At 37.7% G+C, this 15,014-nt stretch overlaps 1 long non-coding RNA gene across 1 annotated transcript; it reads left to right on the top strand.

The window, feature by feature from the left end:
• The first annotated feature begins 1,992 nt into the window (after window positions 1-1,992).
• LOC145062390 (uncharacterized) lies at window positions 1,993-3,666 on the top strand. Its single transcript, XR_013687546.1, has 3 exons — window positions 1,993-2,838; window positions 2,933-3,083; window positions 3,155-3,666. It is a non-coding gene; the product is annotated as an uncharacterized LOC145062390 (long non-coding RNA).
• Window positions 3,667-15,014: the final 11,348 nt, after the last annotated feature.

Raw genomic sequence — 15,014 nt, 5'->3', positions numbered from 1 at the left:
TTTAAACATTAAAAATAATTAAATTAAATTAAATTAATACATCATCAATAAATCAAATTACAATACACACCAAATCCATATCTTCATCCAATTTAAACATAAAACCAATCAAACAGTAAAGCAACATAAAGTTTAATACAAAAACTAGTTACATTTATTAATTTATTTATCATAATAAACCCCATATCACCATCTCCATATTGTTGTTCTATTATGTTATGATACTTAAAGTCGAATTGAGACACCGGCCTTGGTACTTCTTCCTGTTTTGTTAACTGGGAACTCGATCTGGAGCTTCTTTTGTGTCCCGTATGATCATTTCTTGTTAACTGCAAAAACAAAAAACAAAAAAAAAAAAAAAAAAAAAAAAAAAGGACCATGTTTTGACATGTAGTTAGTATGATTCAAGTAGAAAATGGTTTGGACTTGATTTGTATGCAGCCGAAGGATTCAATGTATCTACTTGCCCACTTAAACATTCTAAAACGCATGCCTTTAAAGATATGTTTCACAAAGTTAATGGTCAAGATAAAAAGCAATCAACTTGAGATTTGTGCATTGCGATTAAGTCATGTCCTACATAACATACAATCCACTTGAGAGTTGGGTTCTAAACAACTTTGAGATGATAAATATAATCAAGAAAATGACATTAAAAACGGGGAAATCTTAAAAAAGAAAATAATAATAATAATAATAATAATAAATAAATAAATAAATATTAAAATATAAAAAACTATATTTTAGCTATATTGACAAAAAAAGTCATCCATGTTTTTTATTTTTATTTTTATTTATTTGTTTATTTATTTATTTATTATTATTATTATTATTATTATTATTTTGCAGTTTAACCATTGAAACCGGTAAACACTTATAAAGATAATGTTTTTACTAAAAACACAGTAATTATAATTTATATATTGTTTTTGAATTATTCTTGATTCTCTTCAATAAATATCATTATTACAAGCATAAAAATATCATATATATCGTATATAACTTAAGAGAACTTTGTTGATTTGTCACACTAAGTACATTTCTAAGCCAAATGCTATTTTATTGTTGGATTTTTAGGTTTTGGATAAAAAAACGTTTACTATAAACCTACAGCTTACAGAAGATCATTTCACAATCGAACGACACCTAAAAAAATAAAGGTTTATCAAGGCCTGTTATTCCTAAATAGAGCTTTATTATATACACTATGTGGCCAAGATACACACTTCTTACCACAAATTAACCAAAAGTCTCTTTTTATGTTAATTAATGCCTCATATTTGTCAAACAAAAAAAAACAATTTAACCTTTTTATGGAGTTTTACAACTTCTTAAACCGTCACCATTGTCATAAAAGTCGTCATACTTACACAAACCCACCACCACCACCTTTTGCCACCAACAACATCATTTTCACCACAAAACACTACTATCCCCAATCAACACCCTCTTCCACCCACATTTTGCATTCTTCATATCCGACCCACCATCGTTCACCAATTGTTTTTTCTCTTCACAACTCTAATCTAAGAAAGCTTTATGGCACTAACCCTAATATAAAAACTACAATAGTTATAAAAACACATGCTAAATACAATTACTAGGTCTTTGTTGTTTCAAAAAGAAAAAAAAAGGTTATTGATTTGTTGTAAGGAGTGCGTTTATATATATATATATATATATATATATATATATATATATATATATATATATATATATATATATATATATATATATATATAGGAGTAGGATCAAATGAGAACACCTAAAAGGTTGAGAACGCGAGAACAGATCACAACCTTCTAAATAATTAGATCTAGGGCTATAATTAACTGGACCATTTATGTATATTATAAAACTGATGTGCTAAATACGTAACTTTGAAATGGCTAAAAGGGTATAATAGGAAATCCATATAATTTAAATAAATAGAAATTCCTATAATTTAGGTATGATATTTTTATTCCTCATTTCTCTCTCTACTTCACTACAGAACCCTAATCTTATTATATTGAGAATAGTGGCCGCACGCCCCACCATTCTTCACGTTATCTCCTCTTCTCCATTGCTATCTCACCACCGTTTCCCTTCATCATCTCCCGCCAACCTCCATCATCGATTACTTTATACAGTCATTTGCAACCATCGTTGACCATCACACCATGACCTCACATCTATCCTCTATTATTTCACGTTTTCTTAAACCCTAATCCAACAAAAAATCAGAGAATTATTCAAGCCTCAAAGGAGGAAAATGGTTGTGGAACCCTAATCCAACCGAAAATCGAAGAACCCTTCAAGCCTTAAAGGACGGAAATGGTTGTGGAAGGCACTGGTAATTGGTTAAAGGAGAGCTAGGGCACAAAGTTTTTCTTCCCATTGCAATCACCCACAAACAGAAAATCGAAGAACCCTTCAAGCCTTACAAATAGAGTTTTCTGTTATCCATCAAACCTGGCTACGTTTATCTGCTTTCTTGGTGATATATTGATGTTTACATTCTATCATCGTAGTTGGTTTATGGTTCATGTGAAACTACTTTCTTTGTTGCAAGGATTCACACATTGTTAATCTTCCTCGTGGGTTGATTAGCAGTCAAACTACGAGGGTTTGTGAGGGAATCTGTTGATTTCTTTTTGGAGATTGCTAAATTTGGGCACTGAAGCGTTTGTGTTGAATTGCAGGTTCGTTCACCATTGGCACCGTTTTGGAATTGATATTGGTTAGGAAAAGTAGATACTCGGGTGTCTGCAATGGCATCCATAGATGAGCCGGTAGTGAATGCCAATACTACGGTTCTTCCTTCATGGGGTTCTTCATCTGTGTCAAGTAATACAGGTAAATACTTTCGCTATAAATTGAAATCTCAAAGCTATACAAAAGCTTTCTGTTATTATTCATGAATCATAACAAAAATTTCTCTGAATTCCAGGTTCCCGAGGATCAACTAAAAAGCCCCCTCCTAGAAAAGAATCTGCTTTGAATACTCAAAAGCCTCAGTCTAGTAAAGTTTATAAAAATTCAAGATGGTATACAGTATATAGTCAAACACGAAAATCACAGGAAAGCTTTTCTAAATCATGGTAAATGTGCTCCCTATAATATCTACGTCAGTTTAAATAATAATTCTTACTGAAAATCACTATTATATTAGATTCAGATTCTAATGATCAGTTACCTCAGAGAAGATGCCAAAAGAATGCTTCCATCATACCTTCAGAATCCATCTTCTTCTAGTTCCAGGCCAAGTCTTCAAAGAGATGAAAGTTATGGAAAACACGATCTTCCTGTTACTGCATCATCAATTCAAACAATGTTTGACTTTCACCCACAAGACAATTACAGTTGGGCCCACAATGATTTAGCTATGAAAAACAACCATGGCAGTAGGCTATTACCACCATCAATGTATGTTCTTTCTACAACACATTATGCAGGGCAATTTGGTCATTCTCGCCCAGGGGTCGTTGAAGAAGCAGTTGGTGATGAAAGGCTGATTTATCAAGTAGCACTACGGGTCTTAGATGCTATTATGTTATATTGTTTTTATTTTTTGTGTTGTACCTTTTGAATGACATATCGTGCACTAAAAGAATACACAGTAAACACACAAATTTGGTTCCTTCTTTTACTTAGTTATCTTAATTTTTTTTACTATCCATTGCTCCAACAATTTAGTTTTTGTTTCTTGATGTTATGTATGATTACAAAGATTTTTTATATTTGATTAGAAATTTGATTCTTATAATATTTTGTTCATTTATGATTACAAAGATTTTTTATATTTGATTAGAAATTTGTGTTATTCATTTACGATTACTACTAAATTTTGATTTTTTTCTATATACGATTACAATTATGCATTATTCATTTATGCTTGTGATTATATCATATTTGTTTATCTCTATATCAAGCTTTATTCATTTTTTATTATATTTGTATCTTGACTTTTTTATATATGATTGAAACTATGCTTTGTTTATTTATGATTATATGTGTTTTTAGATTATTTTTATATATCATAATTATGCTTTATTCATTTAGGATTGCAAATGTATTGGAATTATTTATCTTTTTATTATAGTGTATTTATTTTCTGATTATAACTATTCTGTAAGGATTTCAAATATCAAAAAACAAAGTTGATTTTTCACTTGTCTAAAAATTGTGATAGGTATTCAAGGCAGGTGAATTCGAAATAGTTATGACCTTACAAAGTGTTGCTTGCGAATTTCTGCTGTAAAAAAAACTACACAAGTTAATATCAAAGCATCATATTTCATGTGAAAAGATTCATCACAAGAAAAAAGAAACATATGTAGCAGCGGGAAAAGAAACGAATATGTATTTATGAGTATAATTAAATTTAGTTTTATTCATTTAAGAAAAAAACATGACGAATATTAGATGTATGTATTTTTGAATAAAAGTAATGTAACATTACTCATTTATGAATGTTACTAGATGAATATATTTCCATTGATTGTTGTTAGATAAATAAGTCGTATGTTACATCTTTTTTTTTGTCTACTTTTTACTCGTTCATAATTAACATGATATCATATAAATTTCGAAAATTCTAGAAAAAAATTCCGGTAAATCTATCACGAACAATTTTTAAGTTCTAGTAAATCTGTCATGAACAGCATTATTCACCAATGAATATCTATACATGGCGAATAATAAAAAAAATTCTGAAAACTCTCAAAACAAAATCGGAAATAACGTTTTTTATCCCTTAATAATATTAAAAATAACATTAAATTCTTGTTTTAAGGAAACTGTCATAATCCCGAAATTATAGGAAAATATGATTATATTTTATTTTTTTTATAATTTAATTATATTGCTAAATTCCGTTAACGCCCTTATGTATTGATTGGTTCAGAACTGTTCTCGCGTTCTCAACCTTTTTGGTGTTCTCAATTGATCATTTCCCTATATATATATATATATATATATATATATATATATATATATATATATATATATATATATATATATATATATAGACATATATATATACATATATATATATATATAGAGAGAGAGAGAGAGAGTTGGATTATTTTGTTTCTAGTAACTATTGTGTGCCAGAATACACAGATCTGGACCATTGGATGGAATAGAATCAAAGGTCATGATCTGATGGTCTATGATAGTAGAATAGGATAACATGTACCATATAATCACACAAATTTCAGCATAATGGCATTTTAGTCAATTAACCTATATTAAAAAAGGAAATTTTTGGATTTTTAGGAATAATTAATTCCTTTATTTTTAAAAATCTGAATATTTTACATTAATTCAAATTTAAAAGTCCGAATTTATTCTGTCAGAATGACAGAATGCCAACCATAAATAATAATATATTTTTCGATTTTATTCTGTCAGAATGACAGAATGCCAACAATAAACTAGTAAATATATTTTTGATTTTATTCTGTCAAAATGACATAATGTCAACCATAAACTAGTAAATACATTCTGAACAGAATACACAAAATCAATTCTTGAACTAATAATATACCAAATAATTACATTGTATGATTTTGATTCATTGAATAATAACAACATTCTAAAAGAATAACAAGTGTAATTCTTAAAAAATAACAATATTCTTAAACAGTGAGTGTGATCATTCTTTGATTCATTCTTCAAACATTTCTCATCAGGTCTTCAAGCCGTTTTTTTATCACAAATTCATTGTCAAATATTTTGTAGTGATACATTGTAACAACTGTGCATTAAACATATAAATAATTAACTACAATTCTATCAGAATACAACAATAATATTCTTACGAAATACACTATTCTTGCAGAATGGTTTTGAATATTCAGTTTCTCTTTATGTATAAAAAATCATGTTATAAGAAAAAAAAAAAGAAACCTGATAAGCATCAAAGTTTAAATTTTTCAATACCAAATAAAAACAAAGAAGACGGACCTGATAGTTTTTCATTAAAATCTCATCAACAACCTCATAAGCATCTTGACGTGCTGCTTTATAAACTGGTCTTGCATAATATCGAGGATCATGAGGTTTACCAAGGGTCTTTAAATTGTTGATTCATCACATACCAATTTGAAAACTTGTTTTTCTTCTTCGGGTTCCCTATGTTTCTTCTCAATATCCTCAATGTATTTATTTGCAAATTCTGACAGAATAAGGAACTAGCATCAACCTATTTGTTATGAAAAGGGCATCCAACTCGATCTAAACTAAGGTATATAGTTCTGAAAAGAATAAGGAACAAAGTGAAGTAAAAACATTAAAGATTATTAACTATTTTTTCATTGAAGCATTTTATCGAACACATAGAGGCCATGACATAATGTTATTCTTTGTAAATTCATGAGTATGAATTTAATTCAAAGAATGAGTTTACTGTACCTGTTGATTCTGTAAGAATACGAAATTCATTGTGAATGAAACTCAAACAAATAAAATATGAAATTCAATATGTTTTTGTTTTTGTCTTTCTTCTCCTAATCATGTTCTATAACATGAAAAATTACGTAAAATTATAACAAAAAGAATTAAAAAAATAGTTTGACGATGATCACCTAAATAATAAATTTGATAGTTGCTTACGATTATCACAAATTAGTTGTTTCAAGGTTCTATAAAATATATAAATATATTATTAAACATACAAATTTTATTATCATTATACAATTTTAAAAACATTTTGATTTGGAACCATACATAACAAGTGACCCAAAAGTTCATGGACTTATGACACCCTTTTTAATGAAGATGAAGAAACGAGATTAGATTTCAATTTTCAATTTCTTGTAAAATTCTAGACACGATCAAAATTCTCTCATTTATGGGTTCGAGTTATTTTCAAAAAACGCATTTTGATTTAGAATCACAAATCAAGTTTGAAAACCTCATAGTGCATAATCGGAAATCAATTAACAAATTATTCTCATAAGATGGAGTAAATTACAAAAACAGAAACAAAGTTTAAGAAGATACATGTCTAGAATTTTGCAACAAATCAACTTATTTGTTGTTCGAAGGTTATGGTGTCGGTGTACGGAGACAAGTGCGGACGTATTTTGGCGATAAAAGCATGAGCACCGGCTGTGACTAAGGAAGACGAAGCAGTTGTAGATGCCGATGATGTTGAACAATTGTGATGTCGGCCGATGATTTTGTAGGGTTTCAAAATTGATTTTCCTAATTTAAAGGGATATTAAATGTTTTGAATATTTTCTATAATTAAATATGGCATAGATTACTATTATACCCTCAAACAATTTATTAATTATTTAATTTTTTGCTAATTTGTGATTGGTGCATTCATGCACACAATAGTTGTCAAAAACATTTGAACCTAACTTTCTCTCTCTCTCTCTCTTTCTCTCTCTCTCTCTCTCTCTCTCTCTCTCTCTCTATATATATATATATATATATATATATATATATATATATATATATATATATATATATAGGGTTAAGTTATTTTGTTTCTAGTAACTATTGTGTGCCAGAATGCATAGATTCGGACCATCGGATGGAATAGAATCAAAGGTCATGATCTGAGGGTCTATGATACTACAATAGGGTAACATGTACCATATAATCACATAAATTTCAGCATAAGGGCAATTTAGTCAATTGAGACAAATTTAAAAAAGGAAAAATCTAGATTTATGGGATAATTAATGATTTTAATTTAAAAAATCTGATTTTTTTCAAATTAATTCAATTTCAAACGTAATTTGTCAACATAAACCGACTTTATTCTATCAGAATGTTATTTTGTTATAATGATATTTTGTAATTCTGTCAGAATGGTATACAACTATGAACATAAACTATATTCATTCTTGAAATCTCTTGCAAATATATATATATATATATATATATATATATATATATATATATCGACATCCTTGAAAGAATCTTCATTCACTTTCTGGTTTCGTTTCTAGATGTCTTGTGTATTTTTAACCTCCAAGCGACTTCAAAATATGCTAGCATTCTATGAGATTGACATTTTGTGAGATTGGCATTCTGTCAGAATTGTATTGCATGAAAATGATTTTCTTCAAGTAGCCTTTCCCATCAGGTTTTCAAACCATTTCTATCACAAATTCGTTGCAAAATATTTTGTAGTGATACACTTGTAAAAACTGCACATTAAAGATATAACTAATTAACTACAATTTTATCAGAATACAACAATAATACTCTTACAGAGTAAACTATTCTTTAAGAACGATTTTGAATATTCTTAAAGAATTTGAACTTAATAGCAACTTATAGTATATGCGTAAAATGTAACATCCAGATTTTCAGGTATATTATTTTATTTAATTATTTTGAAATTTGTGGAGGAACTCGGCGGGTTGGAGCCAAGACTCGCCGAGTAGGTCCGCGGATGTTCATCTGGGTTCACGTCCGGACTCGGCGAGTCCATGCTGTTTAATGAAACCCTAATCCCCCGGGTTTGGAGCCTATTTAAGGGCACTTATAGCCTCCCATTGCGGCTACCAGTCCCTTCAGAGAACCCTCAATGAGCCAAATCGTTGTGAGGAAGAAGAAGTCACTTTTGATCCTTGTACCTTTGGTTTAGCAAGAAGGAGGTGACCAAGAGCAAAGAGGAGGTGCGATTCTAGCAGTTCCAGAGTTCAGAGACTTCATTTTAAGGTAATAGTTCGAACCTCCTTCAGTTTTGGTGTTGATCATTAGAGTTAGGGTTTTCTAACCCCTTTGGAGAGTGATTATGTGGAGCAAATGGTCCCTCTTCGAGTTTGTGCCTTGGATCAGGACTCAAAGAGGTCCAAAGACCTTAACCCTTGGAGCTTTATGGATCAGTTTGGGGTTATTGGACTTAGGTTGCCATTTTTGGGACTAAATCTCCTTTTGATGCCTTGTTGTTGTTATACAAGCATCAAGTTTCGGACTTTACGTGACATTCATGCTTCGGAAGGCCAGATCTATGGTTTAGGGAAACAGATCTGACCTTAGGAGGACAGTAGAGTTTGTGCATGGCATGAACTCGCCGAGTTGTTCTTGGGACTCGGCAAGTAGGGTTAGGGTTTCACGTAAATTGCTCAGTGAGTAGACTTGCCGAGTTGGGGGATGACTCAGTGAGTCAGAAGGGGGTTAGAGGACTGGAGTTCAAGGCGGTACTCGCCCAGTTGTTCTTGAGACTCGGCGAGTTGAGTCAGGGTGGCCCCGCGATTCATGCCTGGTATGACTCGCCGAGCATAGGGAGGGAATCGGCGTGCCAAGCGAGACAAAGTGTTAGAGAACATGTGTGAACTCGCCGAGTCACCAGGGTGCACTCGGCGAGTAGGGTCAAAGTGTGACCGTTGACTTTTACTGACTTTTAGGGTTTGGTCAACAATGGAGTACTTGTGTCGAGAGGAGGGTAAAATAGTCTTTTACCCTTCTAAGGGTGCCAATGGCAGTTAAGTCTAGTCTCGAGAGTTATATTTATAAAAGTATTTACTTTATGTGAATAGGCGGAGACTAGGCAATATTTCTACCGAGTTAGAGATTTACCGAGACGCCTGAGGTGAGTCTTCTCACTATACTTTACCTAGTGTGGTAACAGAGTTGTGTGACAGTGTATTTCAGAGTTATGTGCTAGTGTATTTGCATGTTATTTATGTGTTGTGATTTATTGTATGTGATATGCATGATTCAGAGTTTACAGAGTAGGAACAGTGGGTCCATAGAGTTAGGACCTTCAGTTCCATAGAGTTAGGGCCAGAGGGCCCACAGAGAGTTGGGGATGGACGGTCCCACTGAGACACATTGACCAGAGGGTCAACAGAGTTATAGCCTCGAGTGGCTAATATAGGTTAGAAGGGTATTTTGGGGAACTCACTAAGCTTATGCTTACAGTGTTAAGTGTTATGTGTTTCAGGTACCAGTGATGACCGTGGGAAGGCGTCGACTTGATTCGTACACACACATGGGATTTTATGTATTTAGATCTTGGGAGGTGTTTTGTGAAACAAAGACATGATACTATGACATTTTATGAATGAATGAGTTTGTAAAAATATGTTTAAAATGCGAAAAATTGTTTTAAATTTTTACGGTGTTACAAGTTGGTATCAGAGCCTTGGTTTGAGGGATTCGGGTGCACCTTCGGGCGTATCTGAACTCAAAATAAGGATTTGAGGAAATTTCGATAATAAAATAAATTTTCAAAAGAAGAACTTTCGAGACGAACAGAGCAGAGTCATGTGTACGAACAACCAGCACTCGAACGGTGATTTCCCAAAATACCATTACAATAAGTGTTATGAGATATGATATGACATGTTATATGATGAGCTATGCTATGCATGCTAGAGTAGACTATGTATTCTTATTAGGACTAGAGTGGCCTGATATGTGATGCCTGAGTCTAGGAGTCTTGATGCTAGGGATACTTCAGAGTGTTTAGGTAGCAGCGAGGAGATTATGAGAGTTCTACTAGCGAGTATCATATGATTAGAGAGAGTAGAGTACTTGGGATTTGGGACTCTGGGAGGAGGACTTGGGGTGAATGTTGATACGGTGTGAACGGTAGTATTGGGCCCGTACTATTGAAGACACCGGGTCAGTGCACAGCCTGAGTAAGAATCCTTGGAGTACCAAGGGACAAGTAGGGTGGAGTATTCGAGTGTGAGCATACTCGAGCGAGTCCCTGATATTTATTCTTGTGTTGTATTTCAGAGAGAGAGAGAGATCATGGTTGGGACATGCCACACACCAGGGGGCAGCGGTACGAGTGATGAGGAGATCCGTAGGATCATCCAGGAGGAGGTGGCTGCGGCCATCAGGGCAGAGATACCAGAGATGTTCGAGTCTATCAAGACCACACTGATAGAGACATTTGATGAGAAGTACACTGCTCTTTCTGAGGCTGCTGTTACTGTGGCCACTGCAGCTATAGCTGCGACTAGGCCGCAGGGTGGTGATGCGTTGCTGTTCCGAGAGTTCAGCAACACAAAGCCACCGGAGTTTGACGGGACCTAGGATCCGATTGCGGCGATGAGGTGGATTTCAGACATAGAGGGGTGTTTCTCTACTTGCTCATCTCCAGAGCAATTGAGAGTTCGGTCCGCGCTGAACCAGCTTTGCTTGGGGGTGAAGGATTGGTGGAAGTTTGTGACGGCACACTATACGCCTGCTGAGCTTGCTGCAGTGACCTGGGAGAGGTTCATTACTATGTTCCGAGATGAGTACGTTCCCCGGGTGGAGAGGGAGCGTTTGGACCAGGAGTTTCTGACCCTCAAGCAGGGTACTGAGTCTGTTACAGTGATTACGATGATGTTTCATGAGCAGGCAATGTTCTGCCCAGAGCACGTGTCCTCCAAGTAGGCACGTATGAGCCGATATCTGAGCATTTTGAGGAGGGATATACGAGAGTTCGTGGCGAACTCAACGTACCGGACATTTGACAAGCTTCAGGAAAATGCCCGGAAGAGGGAGATAGAGCTGGAGACCCAGGCTAGGGAAGAGGCTGAGTCTCAGGGGAGGGGTCGACGACCGGTACAGTCTCAGCCGGTAGCCAAGCGGGCCAAGCCCGATGATTCGAGATCAGGGAACCAGAGGGGCCGCACTTGTGCCAAGTGCGGCAAGAGCCACGATGGGGTGTGCAGAGCAAGGTCTTGCTACAAATGTGGCAAGGAGGGGCATATGGCCAAGGATTGCCCCAAGGGGTTTGCAGTATGTTTTCACTGCAACCAGACCAGACACCGGAAGGCAGAGTGTCCGCAACTGCGGGGATCGGCACAGGGAGCATCTCAGGGATCTGCCCCTGCTGCTATCAGAGCTACTGAGAGCCGGCCAGTGAAGGCTGAGGTACCGAAGGCACGAGGGAGATCCTTTCAGTTGACCGCGGAGGAGGTCCGCGCAGCTCCCGATGTCGTGGCTGGTATGTATTCTTTCGTGTATTTATTTTGATGTTGATATATATTGTGTTTATATTATGTTATGCGTAGGTAGTTTTCTTGTGAGTTCTGTACCTGCCTTGGTGTTATTTGACTCGGGTGCGAGTCAGTCTTTTGTATCTTTGGCTTTTAGTCAGCACATAAGTGTTAGTCGTGAGGCTTTGAGTCGACCTCTGAGAGTTTCCATAGCTGAAGAGAGGGCGGTGTATGCAACAGAGGTGATCCGAGGGTGTGTACTCGAGATTTTCGGTGTTGAATTCCCGATTGATTTAGTTTCTATTGCGATGGGGGATGTCTGTGTCATCGTGGGCATGGACTGGTTGAGCAGATTCGGAGCAGTTATCGACTGCGAGCGACAGCTGGTGACCATACGAGACCCTAGTGGGGGAGTTCTTATGGTGTACGACGAGGGTACACATTCTAGGTTAGCATTTTGTTCGGCCGCTAGAGCGAGACAGTGTATACAACAGGGCTGTAGGGGCTTTGTAGCGTATGTGATGGATACGAGAGTTGACACAGAGAGACCGAGGTCAGTTGATGAGGTTCTGATAGTGCGTGAGTTCCCGGACGTATTCCCAGAGGAGTTGTCGGGTGTGCCTCCCGTGAGGCAGGTGGAGTTCAGTATCGATTTGGTTCCGGGGGCCGCACCTATCGCCAAGGTGCCCTATCGCCTTGCACCTCTAGAGATGCAGGAGTTATCCTCGCAGCTTCAGGAGTTGCTGGGGGAGGGGTTTATTCGGCCGAGCAGCTCGCCGTGGGGAGCGCCTATCCTTTTTGTCAAGAAAAAGGATGGTTCACACCGGATGTGCATTGATTACTGGGAGTTGAACAAGCTGACGGTCAAGAACTGTTACCGTTGCCGAGGATCGACGATTTGTTCGATCAGTTGCTGGGAGCATCTTGGTTCTCCAAGATCGATTTGAGGTCTGGGTATCATCATGTGAGAGTGCGAGATGAGGACATCCAGAATACAACGTTCAGGACTCGTTATGGGCATTACGAGTTTGTGGTGATGCCTTTCGGACTCACCAATGCACCGGCGGTGTTCATGGATCTCATGAACAAAGTGTGCAGGCCGATGTTGGATCACTCGGTGATCGTGTTCATCGATGATATTTTGGTGTATTCGAGATCCAGAGAGCAGCATGAGAAGCATTTGAGGGAGATCCTCGGAGTTCTGAGATCGGAGAGGCTTTATGCCAAATTCTCCAAGTGTGATTTCTGGTTGCGAGAGGTCCAGTTCCTAGGGCACCTCGTTAACCAAAAAGTGATATTGGTCGACCCGGCCAAGATTGAGGCAGTGATGAGTTGGGAGGTGCCGAGGTCACCCACCGAGATCAGGAGTTTCTTAGGGCTAGCAGGCTATTATCGGAGATTTATCAGGGATTTCTCCAAGATCGTCGTGCCACTCACCAGGTTGACCCAGAAGGGTGTTGCTTTTTCATGCGGCTCAGAGCAGCAGGCCTCCTTCGAGGCACTTCGCAAGAGACTATGTGAAGCCCCAGTTTTAGCCCTTCCGGAGGGGGTGGAGGACTTTGTGGTGTATTGTGACGCGTCGATCTCGGGGTTGGGAGCGGTGCTGATGTAGAGAGGGCATGTGATAGCATACGCATCGAGGCAGCTGAAGCCTCATGAGACGAGGTATCCCACCCACGATCTAGAGTTGGGGGCAGTGGTGTTCGCCCTCAAGATCTGGCATCACTATCTGTATGGGGTTCGGTGTACCATATACACAGACCACAAGAGCTTGAAGTACTTGATGGATCAGCCCAACCTGAATATGCGCTAGAGAAGATGGTCGGATGTGGTAAAAGATTTCGACTGCGAGATCCTTTACCACCTGGGTAAGGCTAATGTTGTAGCCGATGCACTGAGTCGAAGGGCAGAGAGCGCCCCAATGCGAGATGTTTGTTTGAGATTGACCGTGATGGCTCCGATGTTGGATACCATTCATGGGGCCCAGGCTGAGGCCGTGAGATCAGAACACCAGAAGAGAGAACGAGTTGTCAGGTTGGTATCGGAGTTCGTTACCGATAGCCGGGGGCTTATGACATTCCAAGGTCGTATCTGGGTACCGTTTGTGGGCAGGACGCGTACCATTTTGATGGAAGAGGCTCAGCGATCAAAATTCTCGATCCATCCTGGGGCTACTGAGATGTATTTTGACCTAAAGAGAGAGTATTGGTGGCCCTGTATGAAGAGGGATGGCGCGTGGTTTGTTGAGAGATGCTTAACCTATCGTAAGGTTAAGGCCGAGCACCAGAGACCGCATGGTAAGTTGCAGCCGTTGGAGGTTCCCGAGTAGAAGTGGGAACATATTACCATGGATTTTATCACCAAATTTCCGAGGACTACTAGGGGAGTCGATGCAATTTGGGTGATTGTGGATAGGTTGACGAAGAGCGCCCACTTTCTTGCTATTAGTGAGAGCTCTTCCGCTGAGAGGTTGGCAGAGTTGTACATGAGAGAGGTGGTATCGCGACATGGAGTACCGATCTCGATCGTCTCAGATCGAGATGTGTGTTTCACTTCCAGATTCTGGAAGAAATTTCATGAGGAATTGGGTACGAGGCTGCATTTTAGTACCGCATACCACCCACAGACTGACGGGCAGAGCGAGCAGATGATTCAGATGCTCGAGGATATGCTTCGAGCATGTGTATTGGACTTCGGAGGGAGTTGGGACACGTACCTACCTTTGGCAGAATGTTCATATAACAACAGCCATCATTCGAGCATCGGTATGCCGCCTTTTGAGCTGTTATATGGGAGGAGGTATCGGACTCCCATCTGCTGGGGAGAGGTAGGGCAACGTGTGATGGGTAGTATGGAGATAGTACTTCAGACGACGGAGCAGATTCAACAGGTCAGACTGAGGTTGTTGATCGCTCAGAGTCGCCAAAAGAGTTATGCGGATAGGCGTCAGTCCGAGCTTGAGTTTTAGGTCGGAGATTTTGTGTTCCTGAAGGTATCTCCTTGGAAAGGAGTGATCCGGTTCAGGAAGAGGGGCAAGCTAGGGCCCCGGTATATTGGTCCGTTTAGAGTGATCGCGAGGGTGGGCAGAGTAGCATATCGTTTGGAGCTACCTGAGGAGTT

The sequence above is a fragment of the Lactuca serriola genome, chromosome 7 (assembly GCF_051521515.1).
Source record: "Lactuca serriola cultivar US96UC23 chromosome 7, Lser_US96UC23_V15, whole genome shotgun sequence".
NCBI lineage: Eukaryota > Viridiplantae > Streptophyta > Magnoliopsida > Asterales > Asteraceae > Lactuca > Lactuca serriola.
Note: the sequence above shows the minus strand (reverse complement) of the source record. Positions and strands in the feature narration are given on the sequence as shown.